This window comes from Cavia porcellus, unplaced genomic scaffold, assembly GCF_034190915.1.
Source record: "Cavia porcellus strain 051 isolate PalLab524CR breed Dunkin Hartley unplaced genomic scaffold, mCavPor4.1 scaffold_25, whole genome shotgun sequence".
Lineage (NCBI taxonomy): Eukaryota > Metazoa > Chordata > Mammalia > Rodentia > Caviidae > Cavia > Cavia porcellus.
The window spans coordinates 47,886,952-47,906,789 of NW_026947508.1; the positions used below are offsets into that span (position 1 = coordinate 47,886,952).

Below are 19,838 nucleotides of genomic sequence, written 5' to 3' on the forward strand. Positions count from 1 at the left end.
TAATTACAACTAGAGACAGGAGGTTGGCAAGTTGAAAGTCAGAGTGAGCAAATTAGTGAGACTGTCTCAAAAGAGGAAAGAAAAATAAGAGAAAGAAAGAAAAAGAGAGGAAGAAAGAGAAAGAAAGAAATATGAATTGCAAATTCATGTCTCTATCTAGATTCAGTGAATCAGAAGCTGACACGCGGCCAAGTAGCATGAGTCTGAGCAAGCATTCATTCTAGGCTACTCTTGTGAATGTTAAAGTTTTTGTATGATTCATATTTAGCACACACACAGTCCTGGATGGAAACATACTGTAATGTGAGTATTCATTTTCCTTGGGAGGTGATACTACAGTTTGTATATGTAACAATATCAGCCAATATTAAAACAAACTCCATTTTGTCAGATGTTAATGTAGAGTTTTGGCTTATGCCTCACTAGTAAATATCAAACAGTGAGGCTGTAATTCTTGATATCATTGTTTGAAATATCTGGATTTGTTTATCAAAAGCAAGCAAGTCTATAAATATTTGTGGTTTACAGGGGTAGATAATTTTTCCATAATTTTAAATTACTTATGTAGTCACAGGAAGTTTCAAAGATAGAACTGAAAACAGTGGACTTTTGTAAGATTCCTATAACTTTATGGGGCTGAGAGTAAAATCAAGAAAATACATTATATATAGATGAAAACGATCAAAATGGATGCAGGCTTTTCACTGTAACCTAAGTGAGCCAGAACATTATCTTTAAAATAAAATAAAAATTTTAAAAAGAAGCCAGAATTCCATACTCAGAGAAAAAGAGGAGTCAAAATTAAAGGAGAAGATAAATCAAATGTTGCGTGGTCATACAATAGATATCGCTGCTCAGTCATAAAAGGAAATGATTAAAGGCCACAAATGATATAGATCTTCAGAGTTTTATTCTTTCCTAATTGCTTCAGTGAAATTACAGGGAAATTAGTGATCAACTTATATTCTAAGCCTTGATTTATGTTTTTCTAACTGAGAAACTGTCTAAGCTGCTCTTTCTTCCTTTATTTGTCCTGGGAATGGAACAGGAGTGTGAGTTAAGAGGTGGAGAAGGCGGTGAGGCTAGTGCCTCCAGGGTTGTTGGGAGCTTAGTGCAGCAGGTTTATAGACAGCCAACGATGCAGAGTGAGGTGCTTAGGAGGGACCTGGGGGATGTTTGGTGCTTAATCACTTGGACCCTAGAGTCACATTCTTAGTGTCATATATTGGCTCTGACATTGTCAGCTAGAGTCTTGGCTAGTTGATTAACCTTTTAATTGGTTTTAGTTGATTAACATTGGGCTAATTGATTTCTGATTTGTTAAATGGAATATTAGCATTTGTTAAATGGAACATAGCTTCTAGGATTAGATTAATTACCACACTTGAAGTGTCCAGCATGGAGCTTTGGGTATAATTTTTGCAAATAAGCTAGTTTTTGAGAAGTTGATTTTTATTAATTTTTGAAGAAGGTATTGTTTCTGTTGAGGGATAAAAACATTTTATTTTGTTAATTTTTGGAAAAGAATAGAGCCTAGAATATTTTTCTAAAAGGTATACAGATTGAGTATGAGATGAGTCCTTGTTTCTGATTTCTCAAGCAGTAGGCCATTAATTTTGGATATTTCTGTTTGTTTTTATTTTGCGTACATAATGAAATTACCAACTAAATCATGAAAATACTAACTGGACTTTGTATGTAAATAATCATTTCATCTATACATAAAAACTATTCAATTTTTTAAAAATTGCTTACTTTACTCACTATTTTTTAGCCTTATTTCACTTGCAAGGGATTGCAGTATGATGTTGAATAGAAATTGTAAGAAAGGATATTTTTACACTTTTCCTGATCTTAGAAAGTATTCAGTCTTTTCCCATTAATAAAATGATGCTATTTGTACATTTTTCTAGGTATCTTCTATCAGATTGAAAAAGTTCTTTTAAATTCCTAATTCTTGAGAGTATTTTTGTTTTTTTAATCATTAATTGATTTTTAGTTTTTTTAAAGGTTTTCTCTGTGTTCCCTGAGATAATATAGTTTTTTTTTTCTTTGACTTAGTGGTGGATTACAAATAATGAATCCAATAGTGGGGTTTAGGAATGGATGGATTCCTGGCATGGATACTACCTGGCTATGAAGTAGTATTCTTAAATGAAGTTGGAGTAGGTTGACTAATACTTAGATAAGAATTTTTGGATCTATGTTCATATGTCAGATTAACCTGTAGTTTTTAAATGTCTGTATGATTGTAATATCACTGTAACTTTTGTGTGATAAAATAAGTTATAAAGAACTCTTTTCCACATATTGGAAGAGATTGTATAGACTTGAAATAATTTGTTAAGTATTTAACAATATTCATCACTGAAACTATCTTGGTTCTGAATGTTTTTGCTTTATTAGTGTTTTCCTTTTATAATTATTATTTATTACTTTTATGAAATATTGGGTTTCAATATATTTTGATCAAAACTATCTTTCCTATACCCTCTTTTACACTCCTCTTTTCTATTCCCCTTCCTCTTGTCTAATAATAGTCTCCCTTCTACTTTCATTTCATCTTTTTATATTTCACATACTAATGAGAACATATAATAGTTGTCTTTCTGAATCTGGTTTAGCTCAACACAATGATCTCTAGATCCATCCACTTTCCTGCAAATAAGAAATCTGTTCACCGGTTGACGGATACCTATCCATATCTTAATGTGAATTATGCCACAATAAGCATGAATATTCAGATATCCCCATAATATGCTGAGTTTAATTCCTTCAGATGCATACTAAAGAGTGGAACAAACCGTGACTGTATTTTAGATTCTGAGGAAACTCCATACTGATTTCAGTAGTGGTTGTACTAATTCACATTCCCCTTCAACAGTATAGAAATGTTCCTTTCCCCCTGTATCCTTGCGAGCATTTATTGTTTTATGTATTTTTGTCGATAGTCATTTTGACTGTGGTGAGATGGAATTTCAATGTGTTTTGATTTGCATTTCCCTAATGGCTAAAGATGTTGAACATATTTTCATATACATAATGGCCGTATGTACTTCTTTTGAGAATCATCTGGTTTTTTTTTTGCCTATTTGTTGACACAGACTACTTGATTGTATAAAAAAATGATGTATGTTTTTTAGATGTTAATGCTCTATCAGAAAATTAGTAGGCAAAGATGTTTTTCTGTTATGCAGGTTAACTGGTTACTATGCTAACTGTTTCTCTTTGTGTGCAGAAATTTGATTAGTCTCATTTGTGAATTCTTGCCATTATTTGCTGTCTGATGGAGTCTTATTCAGGAAGTTTTGCCTGTGTCTATGTATTCCTCTTCAAGTGTTTCCTCTCTATTTTCACGAGGTAGCTTCAACATTTTAGGTCTTGAACTCAAGTCATAATCCATTTTGAATTGATTTTATGTGGTCAGAGATAAAGATCTAGTTTCAATCTTCTACAAGTACATATCCATTTTTCTTAGCACCATTTGATTAAAAGGCTATTGTTTTTTAAGTTCTCTATATTTTTAGCTCCTTTGTTTAGAACCAAGTGCTTGAATAAATGGGTGTACTTCTGTGCACCCTATTCTGTCCATTGGTGTGTAATGGACACACACACACATATATATATATATATACATTTGTGGTGAGTCACTATGTGAGTTTCAGTGCATGTATAGATCACATAATGTTCAATTACAGTGAACATGTCTATCTCCTTTTTTGTAGTAAAGAAACATTGAAGGTCTTTGAAAAACATGAAAAATCAAAGGCTCAAACATCCCATTTGAGATTAAATTTCAGACAAGGCTTTCCCTTGCCTTAAATACATTACTGTGAAAATTTTTTAAATGACACCATATATAAACACAGTGAAGTATTAAATTTAGGAACTGAAACACTGGTACAGTACTGTAATTGTATGGTTTGCATTTCAGTTTTGCCAAGTATCTCAATAATGTCTTTTTCTTGAGTTTTTAATTCTTATTTTTTGTAAGTACTTACTTATAGTACATGATTACATTTATCATGTGGAAGTATTACATGTACATAACACAATCTCATGTTTTGGGGATATTTTTTTCTCCCAGTAATGTCCTTTTTGTTTTCTTTGAGACAGGGATTTGCTATGTAGCAGACTGGCTGGAACTCACTATGTAGCCCAGGCTGGCCTTAAAGTTGTGGCAATCCTTCTGCCTCAGGCTCCTGAATGTTGGGCTTACAGGCATGTGCCACCAAGACCAGCTACATGTTGCATCTTGTTGTCAGCTTTTAAATTTGTTTTAATCTAAAATAGTTCCTTAACCTTTGCTTTTTCACATACCTGTTTCATAAGCATAGGTTGCTTTATTATAGAATTTCTTTCAAAATGGTTTATCTGATGTCCTATCAGATTTAGTATCTGATGTCTTTTCATGATTAGAATTTGTTCTGATTTTTGGCAAGCTATTTGCCATTTAATGTGTCTTTTCTGGCATTTTTTTTTCAGAAAAGTTATAATGGCAGTTGTCAATTACATTATCATTATTATTTTTACATCTCACTACTTTGGGGAAGTTTTGATTCTTCTTTATTCACATATAAGTTTCACACCATAAAAACGCTTACGTAAATGTACATTTCAATTATTTTCAAGCATTTATATATATATGTGTACAGCAATAACTATCACACAATTTTATAGCATTTTATCACCCAAAAAGTCATATTGCACTTGTTTGAAGTTAATTTCACTCTTAGCCCTAAGTAACAACAAACCTACTTGCTTTTATGGATTTTACCTTTTCTACACGTTTACACAAATGGAGTCCATACATGTATAGATTTTACCTTTTCTACATGTTTATGCAAATAAAATCAGATAATACAACTGGCTTCTTGCAATTAGAAAAATGTGAGGCTTATTCATGTGTAATTTTTACTAATAGTTTATTCTTTTTAGACTAGAAGGTTGATTATTTCATAAACTTTTTATTTTATAACACTTGTAGATTCACAAGAAAAATATGTTTTATACCTAGTGAAAAAATGGGCCTGTTTTCCTTAGATACAAAAATTAATGTAAATAGTCAACAATATTTGGTAAAAATACAGAAAAATATAAATATTTATATAAGGTAATAGATATTATTTTCTATAATATAATATAGATATTGTATTATTATTAAGGAAGTTGTTAATTAACAACTCAGCCTAGATAGGAACAAGTTAAACATATGAAATTTACAACCTAATAACTACAGTTAATAATGCTCTATTATTGAAAAATGTAGGCAGTAGATAATTTTTCTCACTACAAAAGTGATAACTAGTGAACTACTGCATTTGTTGATTAGCAAAATTTAACCATTTTCCAAAACATCATGTTGTACATGATAAATATGCCCAGTTTAGCTGTCAATTAAAACCAATTAATTTTATTTAGATGCTAAACGAAAGTAGGCATATATGCAATTATTTTATAAATATGTTTAGTAATACATTTGTGACTAGATACTCATTTAGTATATTGCTTATTCTTTAAACTATAATTAAAATTTTTCTGTATCTATATATTGCATATGCCTAAATATAAGATATTTTAAAACATCATTTATTGCATTGATGCATTAATAAGTACCAAAGAAATAAAATAATATTTTATCCCTTTTAATTTAGAAAGACTAGATTATTTTATGACCAGGTTAGTAGGTTCTGACTTTTTCTGTCATTGATTTATTGTTAATTCTATATTTGAACATCATCATAAATCATATTTAAAAGCTTTTTAAAATTATGGCAATTTGTTTTAAAATAACCATTTGTTATTGTTTTTATGTTTGTGGACATTTTGTGGAAATTTGTCTTTGCCTCTTTAATTGGTCTTACTTCTGCTTTCCTCAGATCCAGAGTAACATGACTGATACTTTTTATACCTGATGTGCTTTTGGATTTCTTAAAATGATTATTCAGTAACATAAGTGTTTATTCCTTTACAAAACCACAAGGAGTATGAATTTATTTAAAATCCTCCAAATTGTAATTCAGTCAGAAACTATTTGAGCATTTTTGTCTACCAAACTTAGAACTAAAACAAATAATAATAAAAAGAGTTTTTATTTCTGGTTTAATTATACAGTAAGCACAATATGAAAATATAAGCATCTTCTGAAATTGTATACTTTTCAACTTAAAAGAAATACACATGTTTAAATAAAAACGAATGAAATATCTAATAAAGTATTTTTCCAGGCTTCTAAATTCACAAAACATTTTTGTTTATAAATGATCTGGACATGGCGGAGGAGTGCTGATTGATTTGCATGGTGCTCTTTAAGGCTTATTATTTCATTCCTTCATTAGATTCAGAAACTACAAGTTACCTTGTCTGAGAGCTATAATGGCAATATCAAAATATTAAACTTAATTTAGTTATAGTATCTGTACTAAATCAGTTGTTTTATTGTAATGCAAATTCTTCTATTGACCAAAACAAGCAAACAACTACTTGTCTTTTCAGAAATATTCCTATTTTGTACTTCACATATCCTTGCTCATTGATCTAAAACTAGTTAACCTTCTTTGTCTGAAAAAGGAAAGCCCCATAATTGCTTACTTTTTTTATTTTAGAGAAAGCGAAACAAAATAAGATAAAACAAAGCAAATAAGCAAGAACTATGCAAGCAACATAGGACTTTACAACAAGATAACAAGACATCAACAGTGGCTACCATAATGTCTTTCATTTTCTTCAAAATAGTTGTCCATACCTTCACACACAATAATATCAAACAAAGCAAAATTGTATAAAACCAATCAAAAGAATGAAAGCATCACAGTACTTCAAAACCAGATAACAGGAAATGAACAACTGTTACTATAATGTCTCATTTTCTTCAAAACCATTGTCCATGCTATCACACATAACAAAACCAAATAAAACACAGCAGAATAAAATCAATAAAAACAAAAGAATGAAAGCATTATAGGACCTTAAAACAAGATGATAGGAAGTCAGCAAGACTACCTAAAGTCTCACTTTCTTCAACATAGTTGTTCATACCATCACACATAATAAAATCAAAACAAAGTGGAATAAAACCAATTAAACAAATTAATAAAGACAATATAGGACTTACGATAGGAAACCAACCATGATTACCATGATATATCCTATTATGTTCAAAATAGCTGCCTATACCTTTAGACACAGTAAAATCTAACAAAACAAGATAGAATAAAACCAAACCTAACAAAATTGTGAAAACAATACAAGAGTTTAAGACAAGACCACAAGAAATTAACAGTGATTACCAGCTTCCCTTCCTAGATGTTTTCTCCCTCATCACTTTTATTATATCTATTGTGCTTTTTGGATTCCACTAACTCCTGTTTTTTATGGTAGTGCTCACCCATGTGAGTTCAAATTGTTTTGCCCATGAACATGATCTCCAGTTGCATCCATTTACCTACAAGAGCCTCAAGATTATTTTACTTTATAGCTGGGTAGCTTTCCATTCTATGAAAATACTATATCTTTATTATTCATTCTGTGATTAATGGGCAAGTTACTCTTGCTTTTTTCTGTTCTCCTGTCATATAGAACAATTGTTTTCTCTCTTTTGATTTTCAGTCTCTTAATTTCCTTTCCAGTTAAATGTGTTTCTTGTATACAGTATATCAATGGATCTTGTTTCTTTATCCACTCTCCCTGTGTTTCTTTTTATTGCTGACCTGAGGCCATCTAAATCAGTGGTTACAACCAACAGATATTGGTTTATCTCTGCCATACTATCCTCCTACTGTTGGCCTTCCACTTTATTCCTTCACTCAATTGCTTGTCCTGTTTGGTGATCTTCTTCTGCTGCTGTTCCTGGAGCCAGGGTCATCTTTATCTCTCTCTAGAATACCCTTTAGCACTCTCTGTAGGATTGGTTTGGTGGTCGTGAACTCCTTCAGTTGTTCTTTGTCATGGAAGTATCTTATTTTTACATCAATTTTGAAAGATAATTTTCAGGGTACATCAATCTGGGTTGAAAGTTGTTTGCTTTCAGGATTTGAAACACTTCAGTCCAAACTCTTCTTGATTTGATGGTTTATGTTGACAAGCCTGCCATGATTCTTATCCTTTCCTTTGTAGATGATCCGTTTCTTTTCTCTAATAGCTTTAAATATTCTGTTCTTGTACTAAATTTCTGGGATCTTGATTATTATATGTCTGGGTGTAGATTTACACTGGTTATGGCTAATTGGGGTTCTATGTTTATCCATATACTAGATTCTTTTCCCATGTTTGGGAAGTTTTCTGCTATTACTTCTATAAATAGCCTTTTTATTTCACTTGTATTGACCCTTGCGTCTTCACTTACCTATCACTCTTAAATTATGTTTCTTTGTGTTGTCTTGCAGCCACTGAATTGTTATCCTGGTTCCTTGTTATTTTTAAAAGATCTTTCCTTTCATAATCACTAGCTGCAATCCTGTCTTCAAGGTTTGAAAGTTTATCTTCAGTCTCTTTCCAATGGTTTTGCCAGCTTTTGATTGACTTTTTAATTTCCTGGATCTCTCTTTGGATCTGTTTCATGCATTGTAATTCCTTTCTACATTGGTCATTCAAGATTTCCATCATTTTCCTATGCTCCTCTTTTTTTTGTCTTTTTGAGACAGTGTCTCTCTATGCAGTTCAGGCTGGCCTTGAGCACACTTTGTAGCCTCAGCTGGTCTTAAACTCACAATAATCCTCCTGCCTCAACCTCTCCAGTGCTGGAATTACAGGAGTAAGCTACCATGCCCAGCACTCCTCTTTTTTTTTTTTAAATCTATGTCTTCTTTAGATATGGTGAGCAATTCTTTCATTATGTTTGTGATTTCTTCTTTTACCTGAGATAGTATTTCTGATTTGATTACTTTTACAGTCTCATGAAATTGTTTCTCTACTTCGGTTGCTATCCTGTTGGAGATTTCAGGTGTATGATTTCCATTTTCTTCCATGACTGTATCTCCCAGACTTGTATGGGCTGGAGATCTGAGATTGCCTTTTTTTCCTTTGTCTTGAAATTCTCCTGAGTTTTTCCCAACAAGCGGGTTGTGAGGCCTCAAGCACCTTCCACTTTGGAAGCCCCTCCATTGTGTAGAGGAATGGAATATGCACCTGGGTTCCTCTGACCCTATGTTTACTGGGAGTTACAGGTTGTGCATTTGACTGGGAAAAAATGGAATTCAGAGCAACAGTAGATAAGAATAGCCTTACAATTCAAAGAGCCACTGTGGCATTCTTCCACATCCTCCTATCTGGTTACCTAATCCTTGATTTATGTAGAGTCCTTCCAGGAGGCTTGGAAAAGGCCCACATGTCACAGAAAGAGCTATCCTCTCCCTACCCCACAACTGGCAATATAATTCAAGAGATGACATGACCTAGGGGTGGTCTCTGATTTTAAATTGTGAATCAGCTATAGGATGGGGTGAACTATCTCATCATTTGAACTGAAGTTGACATGGAAAGAGATATTTTCTCCCCTGTGATATAACTGTCAGGCAATGTTAACTGTGATTTCCCTGTTCTCCATGTTAAAGTTGCCTTTCAAATCTTCAACCTTACCTCCAAGAATTTTAAAAGGCATAAGCATATGGTGTTAATTTTGTTTAAATAGTTTTGTCTACCACATGCATTAGCTTACTCAAAGTAGAAATTTTATATTATAAAAATAGAATAAATATATGTCACTTTGTCTCATTCAATATAAACTGAAATAAAAATAATATTGATAATATTATAAATCCTTGAAGACAAAAGTATACTTTTCCAATATGAGTGATTTAAAAATAGATGTATTACCAGTGTTTTAAAAAAAACAAAATATATTTAGATGTATTTAAATCAGTGTCAGTCAAGATTCATTTATGCATAAAAATCCAATTAATATGTACCAATAATATATTCTAAGAAAAATTGTTTACTTTATCACAAGAAGTAAAAACACTTATACAAGGTCACATATAAATGTATAAAAATATTTACATTTCTGAATTCTAGGCCAAGATTATTGTGCACAGAAAAATTTCTTCCAGCATAATTTTCTGATACTATTAATCAAAAATTATTTGATTTCCAAATATCACTTTAAAAATCAAATTATTTTTCACCAACCACATAACCCTTTGGTTATTTTTGTTTTTAAAATCTTAATAACAGTCTCCTTCATACACACACACACACACACACTGTTTATGTCTCAAGAATAAGAAAACTAGACCAGTATTGTTGTGACGAATCACATATATGGCTCCAAATAAAGTTTGCACCAAGAGAATATTCATTGTATAGCCATCAGATTAACATCTGCCTGTTATACAATAACTTAACCCATGTGTCCAGATAATTGTTAGTGTCAAGTATTTGAAAGTGTCACTAAATGATGTCACCCAGACAGCAGAGTAGGACAGCCAGTTATCCATGAATGAAAATGGCACTGGGAGAGAATCAGGAATAGGGTTAACCTTCAGGACCTCAATGGTGCAAAATCTCCAAGATGACTGAATGAGTAGAAAGTGTTTGAATGAACTGTATTGGTTTTACCACATCCACTTAAGTAGGGAAATGTGCAGCTGAGGTCTCTGAAACATTAAATAGCAGTAGCTATCATTATCAGCTATGTGGCAAGTACCACCACAGTTCCCAGTGACCATGACTCCAGCTACTTCTACTGTAGAGGACAGCAGAAGCCATCACTGCCACCATGAACATTCTACAACTTTTGCTGCCAAGCATCCTATACTTTTTCACCTTTGCGGACTCCTGCTAGATGACTGATGTTTGTAGAACTCCACTTTCCCAACCAACTCTCCTATTGGATTCTTGTAGTTCGCTATGTAGATTAATCATAGGACACTGTAAAACTATGAAATACCCTAATTAACCGCCTGTGTTCCAGATATACTCATTTTTATCTCACTGTAGGAGAGCAGTCCAATGTTCCCTTAGTAGTCCAAATCAGTGACCCAGAAAACAACATAATGCTCTTCTTAGCCTGTTGAGCTGGAGCCCTGAAAAACCCAAAGTGAATGGGTAGAAATCTGAACTTCCAGTCCAATGGAATCATTATTGTGCCTTCTGGTGGAAGTGGTCTTTCTCTGCTCTCAGGATCTCCAGGTTAGCAGAGCATAAAGGCATGGGAACAAGAAACATTTTTAAAGTGTGTCTCTTGGACACTCGCACACAGTAAGCACCATTGGTATTTCCACCTCTTGATTAGTATTGGGAAAGTACCATATGTTGGATGCTTGTGCACTGGTTCAGGGCACCTACAACCTCTGAAAGAGCTCTGAAACATAGATCACTTAGTTGGAAGTACAACTGAGTGTTCCAAAGGCCATCCCATGATTCTGTCGAACAACTAGTTCAGGATGGTAGGGAGCATGCAATCAGTAAATTCTATAAATATGAGCCCACTACTGCACTTCTTTAACTATGAAGTGATTTTCTTCATCAGAATCAATGCTGTATAGAATATCAAATCAGTGGACAATTCATTTTGTAAGTGCATAAATAGTAGCTTGGGTAGAAGCATTGAATAGAAGAAATGCAACTGAAATTGAAAGGCAATTTATCCAGAGAAATTGACTTTCAGTAAAGATAAAATACTACCCCTTTCACAATGGAATACTTTCATTGTAATCAGTCTGCTATCAGATGGCTGATCACTCTGGAAGCAAGTTTCATATTGGTGGCTCAGCATTGGTCTCTGGTACTGGCAAATTGTGTACTTAGTAGTGTATATAGCCAGGCCCACAAATTTTTTCTATAAGTTTTACACTAGTAGAATGTACATATTCCAATTATTTTAACTCATTTAAAACTTTTGATGTTAATATAAATGTGTAAGGAAGCATAGATTTGCTCAAATTCTTTTGCAGGGTGGACGAGCAAGAAGAAATGCACTAATAGAAGTAAGGAAATGAACATGGCACCATGAGGAAGCACTGTCAATGGCTTTGGAGAAAGAACACTTGCAATTGATTATTAACCTCTAATTAGAGTGTGTGGGTGATAGTTTGTGCAGTCATTTTTCTGTATTTCTTGTGTTACTTAGAATTGTTATTTTTCATTTATTGTCCTAGAGGAACCCAATTTCCTGAGAAAAGGTTTGAATTTCCTTCATTATCGCTTTGGGAGATTCCAGTTTCATCATCTGGAAAAGAACCTGAGAATCTGTACTTGTATGCCCATATGTATTTGGTTATCGGGTTGTTATCCGCATCTCCCTACAAAGATAAGAAAACAAACTCAAAGATTAAATAATTTGTTTTGACCACATGATGGAATTCAGACAACTGATGATCATATTATAAACCCTCTACTCTCTCTCTTATTTTACAACCTTGGATTTATTCTCGAGCTTGCTTGTTAATACTGTACACAGAGAACAATCCTTTCTACATTTTGTGCCAGTAGTTTTTGCAAATGTAGATTTATAACCTGTTAGTAGGTTGTGTTTTTTCAGGTGCTGGATTAGCTCATTAAAATGAATGATGATTTTTTCCCTTGCTAAGTAAAGTGTTAGATCGTTATTTCAAAGAAACTACTGTGCACATACTACACATTCAAAGTAAGAAAATGTGTGGTGAATGGTGTATTCAGACATGTATCTTACTGATTTTTGAGGTACAAAAGATACAAAGGCATATATGACATGGAGCAAAATACGTGGTTTGTTGAAAAACAAGGAAGGAATTCACAGAAGTGACCCTGTCTGAGGAAGTGAGCCCTGTGTAAAAAGCACAGAACTGAGAGTGACACAGACCTTGGATCTGAATCCAGATTCTATTTTTTCCATTATGACTTTGGATGTGATTTATAGCAAACAGCAAATGCTATGCATTTGTTTTTTGTTGCTATGCTTAGCTTATAAAAAGCATGGAATATTTATAAACAGGTTTACCATAAACTTCTGTATGTATCACATTGCATATTTGTCAAATACTAGAATCTATAGGATAAAAAAGACTAATAAAGTTAATTATATGATTATCTCAGAGCATGGTGAACACACGATGAAAAGATAAACAGAATGGGAGCATTGCATTTCATCAGAAAGCAACATTTGTTTGTTGTTAAAGTCCTTCTCATAAAGATTTACTCAATTGAAATATAAAATACTTTAAAAATAAGGTATATTTGTGCCACACTAATACTGACTAACACTGACATCTTATTCACACATTAAAATAAGCAATACTAAAGACTCTTGTCTTTTTTGTCATTAAACACATATACTATGAAATTTACTTCTTTATTGTTTTTAAGTGTAAAGCTCAGTGATAACGTATTTAAAGTCTATTACAGTTGTTTGCAAACATCACCACCAACCAGCTCAATAACTTTTCATTTTGCAAATCTGAATCATTTTCCCATGAAACAATAATTCCCCATTTCTTCCTTCTGCCATTCTGGGCAACCACCATTCTGGTTTACGTCTCTAAGAATTTTACTACTGTAAGAATTTTACTCCTGAATTTCACATACATGGAAGTATACAGTATTTGCTTTGGTGTAACTGGCTTATTGCCTTTAGCACAACATCCTCAAGTTTCATTCATGTTTGTAGCATGTATCCCAATTTCCTGCCTTTTTAAGGCTGATAATGTTTACTGTATTCATATACTGCATTTTGTTTGTTTAATATGTTGATGGATGTGCAGGTTGTTTTCACTTATTAGCTACTAGGAATATTATGGTCATCAGCATGGGTATACAAATATCTTTTTGAAATTTTGCTTTCATTTCTCAGAATTTTTATATTACCACTCTTTTCCATATTTTATTGTGATATGGCATGATGAGGTTCATATATATATGGGATGGTGTGTGTGTGTGTGTGTGTGTGTGTGTGTGTGTGTTTCCTGAAGTTCATTCTATTTCATGGTGCTCTGGTTTTATAGTTTTCATCAAACATAGAAATATTTCTCCAATATTTATTTTTGAAATTCTTCCTCTCATTCTGGGATTCAAATTATATATTAAATTAATTGATCATTTTTCTTAAGTCATTTAATTTCTGTTTCACCTTTTTTTCTTTGTGCTTAGTTTTAGGAAGATTTTATTCCTGATTCTTCAGATTGCTAACTTTACCTTCTATAGTATCTACATCTACAGCTTCCTCATCCACTCAAATGAGCATTTGAGATGCACTTTTTAGTTCTTTTGTGCATGTTTCATTTCTTTCTATGCTTGTCTCCATAAATTATTTATGCTAATTTTCGCATCTCTGTGATTTCTGCATCTCATTCTGGTTATTGATTTTTCTCCTGGTTTTCTTCCTTGCCACAGGTAGCACTTTTTATTAGATACTGAAAGTTGGGTTATTATGTTGTTGGATATCTGAATTTATGTCAGAATATTGACAAAATATAGATGTTTAGGCTTAATTTTGATTGTCTGCTGTTACCTGCAGTTGATTTTAATGCAACAGCATCCTGTTTTCAAGCTTTGATATGTCAAGTTTATGTAACCTTGAAATAATAGATCAAGCCCAGTCTTATGGTACGCCTTTCTAAGGGCACCACTGAATTTTTTTGCGAAATCACCAAGAATTCTATACTCTGACTGGTTCATGTTTGAGTATTTCTCTGCTTTGTATGAGTTCTGTCAAGTTTTGGTCATATGACTCATTGGCAATTCTTTGCCCAGCTTTGCAGTTTCATTATATCCAAGCACAATTTAGTAGTAAAATTTTCAAGGATCTTTGTTTGAATATTTCTGGAATTCTTTTTCTTAACAACTCCCTTGTTTCAAGGATTTAGCCTTGAATTTTCCTGCGCCTTTATCTCTCTGAAATCTATTAGGTCTTCTCAATTCAGTTCGATTGAGATTTAGTCCTATTCTTTATTTGATTGGCCATAATAAACAATTTGTCTCCAGGCACAAAGCTGAGGAAATCAGAGCTCACCTCACTGATTTTCTTATATCCATTCTCTAAAAATCCGAAAAGAAAAAAATGTGTCCCACGCATATTTTCTAATTTTCTATTGATGATATGTCCTTTGCTACTTCACCATAATTGCAAGTATATCTAATATTTGGGTTTCTCATATTAAACTACTAGTAGGTAGAAAGTTGTCTATATCTTGGGTAACTTACGCTTATCTTCTGGAGGGTGTACAGATGATAAACAGAATATATTTGTTTTTAGTATTAGATTAATCTCATCTGATTTAGATTGACCCTGCTTATCTCCAGAGTTGTTTACACTTGCTCAGGATTAGAGAATCTATTAACTTTGCCAGGGATGTAGCTCAGTGGCACAGTGTTCACCTGGCAAGCGTTCACCTGGTCCTGAGTTCAATTCTCAGTGCCAAAAAAAAAGAATATATTAAGAAACTGATTTTCTAAAATTGTAAGTTTACCTGTTGTTTCAGAACAATGTTATTACTTGCATTTCTTAGTGATGTATTTTATTGTTTTAACCTGACTTCAGTGGAAACTAGGGATGGGGGAGTTTGAAGATGAACTCTGGCTGCATAGCTAGAACACTTAAGCGTCCGATTCAATATAAGAGCTCTACTATGAGCAGATTTGGAGTTTTCTGGAACTGAAGTTTTTCACATACAGACTGATGGTTCTTTGAGACCTAGGGACAGTGCATATCTTATGTCTAACCAGTGGTTGATAGATCAAAGCACTGGCTCCTAAGAACTCTAAATTCTTCTTGTATATTCTCTTTTTGCTGTTACTATATTTTTCCTTTGTATTAAAGTTGTTTTGTCACTAAACCTTAATCTTACTGGTCATTTCAACAACTGAGCACTTAAAATTACTTAGTGTATAATTTACATACTTGCAAATTCAGTTAAAACACTGGAACTTCTCTTGATACTCCATCAATTACTTAAAATATTAATTTTATGATCATTTTACTGATACACTATTAAATACATTCTTAGTACTGTTTTACCTTCCTTCTCTAGAAATCTCTCCTCCACATCTAAAGCCATAATTGGGGTTGAGAGAAACCATAGTCAGGGCTTCTTTACTCTTCCTTTGACATGCCAACTTGAAGGTCAAATGTATAACCAAGAGTCTTTAATTTTCCTACTAGATCCTACTATCTTACTAGGAGAAATTTACTAGTAAAATTGGAGGCAACTTCTCTTCCCAAGCAGGTTGCTGTTATTCATTGCAAAGAACACCAAAGAGACATGTGTGATGTCTCCTCTGGAAATTTTAATTCTTCTGATAGATAAGAAAAGCAGCCTTATAGCCCCTCAAAACCCAAGCCTTATTGTCAGTTCCTGAAAACCATTTAATTGGTCTTTCCTTAAGGGACACAGCAGAAGGTTGTAAAAATCCTTCACAGTTCTTTCCATTTATGAAGCATGGGAAATGGTTGCTCAGATTTTCACAGGACTTGGACTAGCAGGGACCATATAATCTGTTGTCAAAGCTTGCCTACTATGTATTTACAATAATCCTGAAAATCTCAGACCATTTCCTTTGTTAAAAGACAGCTACTCCTGTGAATCTTTGGAACATCTGCGGCTTCTCTTCAAAAGGCAAGACTCTAGTACTATTCTGGGTGCAGATAAGTAATCAGCTTAGCACTGTATTGAGGCTCTTGTTTTTATGGGCAACCTTGCTAACGCTACTGTTCTCAGGCTCTTGATAATTTATCTGCTTTTTTCATCATGCTATCTACTCCAAAAAATTAAAAATAAAACTTAATGTCTCCAATTGCCAGATCTGTCATAATTCACCTTCTTAGACAGATTGGGAAATATTCTGACATGCTCCACATCAAGTTTGGACTCTGCATCCTCAACCCACTAGTAGAGTTGACCTATTCAAGGCTTCAGATGGTGATTCAGACAGTAACCCATGACTCCCCTGACAAATTCACCAAGCTTTCTCCCATTAAACAGGCATTTCAACATTTCTCCACATATAGACACTAATTCCTTTCTTATTGTCTTCTGACGGTTTTTTCTCAACCTTGCTGGTGAGGTGCAGCATCCCAGGATCGCAAAGTTGTTGAAGAAAGCACAATCCCCCATAAACAGGATCCATAACCCCTTTCAGTTAGAAGTAGCTATATGAGGACAGAGGCTGCCATGCCCTCAGCAACCTATAAAGAATTATGGTAGTGGGGCTGGGGATTTAGCTTAGTGGCATAAGCACCTGCCTTGCAAGCAGGTGGTCGTGAGTTCTGTCCCCGGTACCGGAAAAAAAAAAAGAAAGAAAAAAAAAGAATTATGGGAGTTAATATCTCTCAGGGGGAAAGTGAAACAGGAGATTAGGGCATGGCAAACCTGCTGAACAAGTAGGTATGACCAGTGAATCAGGCAGCTCCAGGGCGTATACTCAGAAAAGCAGTCCTCAGAGCCCAGCACATGAGATCAGTCAGCAAGTGCTACCTTCAGTTCTTCGCAAGAGAGACCAAGTAGGTTTTTGACAGAACAGCCTAGATCTGACATCAACATGAAGAGTGAGAGATACAAAATATGGCTACCATTAAGCTCTTGGCCACAGTAAGCTTCCTTAATGGCTCACTCTTACTCAGTAGAGCATATTTCTTTTCTTACCTCTAATTGACCCACGCTGACTCAACAGAACACATTTCTTTTTCTATCCTTAATACTTTTAACAAATGTAAAACCTTGTTGTCTTTTTGCTTGTCTTTACCAATCCTTTGTTCAGGATAGCAAGACCTTAGAAAGCATCTTAGCATCTTTGGAAGGAGCATCCCAGAATCCAATAACAGTACAATCTAGGGCATTTTCAAAAACGTATACAACTGTTGCAAACTGGAGATACATACCTTTCCATGATCACAGAATCTTGCATTTGCATTTCCTTGGCCAAATCTTGGTGTCAGATGACAAATGTAATATGGCTAGTGAGATAGGATAGAAGAAAAAAAAGTAAGCATAAAAAAGAAAAAGGAAAATCGTAATTTTAAAAATGAAAGCTGTGATTTCAGGACACAAACCCAGTTTATTCATGATTATTTTTTTTTCTTTCTCCCAGAACAAAGTAAGCCTGGGAAATTCCCTTTCACTCAAAAGTGAATTTAACCATTCCCTTTTAACTTGCAAACGGTCTTTCACCTATGAGTAAACTAATTTTTCATCTACAAATTAGGATTTTCAATATGACTGGACCATTATTTTACTGCAAGTGGGTCATTCCACAAAACCAAGGCCACAGACTGACCTTATCAACTGTAAATTAGAACACACCCAAAACACACAAAGATTATCTAATAGCCATCCCGCAGCTCACCCACCAGACGAAGACCGTCTTCCACGACTTCCATCCTCCAAAATATATAAATAATCATATATGGTGGTGCACACCTGTAATCCCAGAACTCAGGAAGCTAAGGCAGGAGGATCATTGTGAGTTCAAGGTCAGTTTAGGATACATAGTGAGTTCAAGGACAGGCCTGACCTACGTAGTGAGACCTTGTTTCAAAACAAAAACAAAAATATTTAAATATTCTCAGCTCCAAACAGTGGGGCTCATTTCCCTGAGTCCTTATACTCTACTCTTAAATACATACTAAAATCCCTTCCTAATAAACCTTTGCCATCTGTTTTACTGACATGACCTGAAAAATTCATTTTCTACAATGGGAGTCAGTGAGCATATAAACTTACTCTACAAAAAAGTAGGTTAGATTCTTTATCTCAGTTTTAGGAATACCACACAGCCAGCCTGGGGACTCCTAGTCTGACCTGGTCATGGCAATACAATAAAGCCTTAGACATTTCAGAGGAAATGTTATCTGTTATGAGCTGAGCTACATTGACTGACATAAATGTTTTTCTAAAATGACAAAACAAGGGAAATTGTAAGGATTACCTGAAATCTTAAAATGAGCTGTGGTGTAACTAGGAAAGGCAGACTAGGTAAACTCATTATACAATGAATGTGCATTGGGTGATATATATTGCTTTGATAAGCCAACCTGATATTCCTTCCAGGACAGAAACACCTGTTCCCCATATTGCTGGGAGCACTTATAGTTACACTTTCCCAGCTGACTACCTTCATGGGAATTTTCCTCAGGCAGGCCAAGCCACTTCATCAAAATTCGTGCATCCTTTTCAGATACAAGGAATTTTTATCCCAGTGATCATTTCTTGGGGTTGTATAAAGTCCTGGCACTCTTGTCTCAGGCAGGACAACTCTAAGGGGGCATCCTAACTTCTTGTAACTCCATTGTGTTATCATCCAGCTGGTGGGTTTCTCTCTCAACCCAGAAAAATATTACAAGGTAGATAATCAAGATAGAAATGAGCAAAAGCATTTATTGGAGAGCAAAAGCAGAAGGTTGCCAGTACTATCAGGGTATCCAAGAAAGTTGCCAAGGGGATATTTTGGCTAAGTGTTTTTCTATATAAAAATGACATCTTAAACCACTCTGGGCCAAGTTTAGCAGGAAATTTTGACTAAAAGTGAGCTTATAGAAACTTGGGGTATGTAGCAAACATACTTTTGCAAGCATCATTAATCATAAGTTTTCTAAAATGAGCAGCACGAACAGAACAAAGGTACTCATCAGGGGATATGAATAAATGGTTGGTAGTTCTAGCTGTGTATCATGTTGTCATTACTACATTCCTGCACAGGTAGATTTCGCTAGTTTAATGCAGGACCCTAGTTCATCAGGCCACCAAAGCCCTGACCTTGGCCATTTTTCCCCATCTGTGGCCTAGCTTTTTGTTAGCTCCCAGCCCCAGGATTCATCTTATCTTGTACTTCACTGGATCATCCTAACTCTGTCTGGGTTTGGCTTTTCCTAGCTGGTGTCCTATCTGCTGAACTCCTTTTCCTAAGAGTATTTCCCCTGCCCTCATGGGCCA

General features: G+C 34.2%; 1 protein-coding gene across 4 annotated transcripts in view; it reads right to left on the minus strand.

Annotated features, from left to right (window-relative positions):
* Positions 1 to 17,865, minus strand: part of LOC134470267 (sodium/glucose cotransporter 4-like) — a 57,757-nt gene extending 39,892 nt beyond the window's left edge. For all 4 annotated transcript variants that reach the window (XM_063235198.1, XM_063235195.1, XM_063235199.1 and 1 more), the window contains exon 1: positions 17,789 to 17,865. The gene's annotated coding sequence lies outside the window, so the exon portion shown is untranslated. The remainder of the gene's footprint in view (positions 1 to 17,788) is intronic.
* Between the last annotated feature and the right edge of the window lie 1,973 nt (positions 17,866 to 19,838).